Genomic DNA, 228 nt, shown 5'->3' with positions numbered 1-228 from the left:
GACTGTGGGGTTCAGCGCTTTGCAGGCACCCTCAGCCCTGCTCTGCTCCTCAGGTCCTGGTATCAGCGCCCATCCCCAGAAAACATCTCCTGGGGCACTGGGGTCTGAGAGCATCAGTAACAGCCCCAGCAACTCAGTGCCCGGCATAGGATGGGTGTGCCCAGAAAGTTCTGCACCCTGGCTCGTTGGTCTAGGGGTATGATTCTCGCTTTGGGTGCGAGGGGGCCC

This window comes from Cariama cristata, unplaced genomic scaffold (genome assembly GCF_000690535.1).
Source record: "Cariama cristata isolate BGI_N322 unplaced genomic scaffold, ASM69053v1 scaffold33994, whole genome shotgun sequence".
Taxonomy (NCBI): Eukaryota; Metazoa; Chordata; class Aves; order Cariamiformes; family Cariamidae; genus Cariama; species Cariama cristata.
This window is presented reverse-complemented; position numbering follows the sequence as displayed.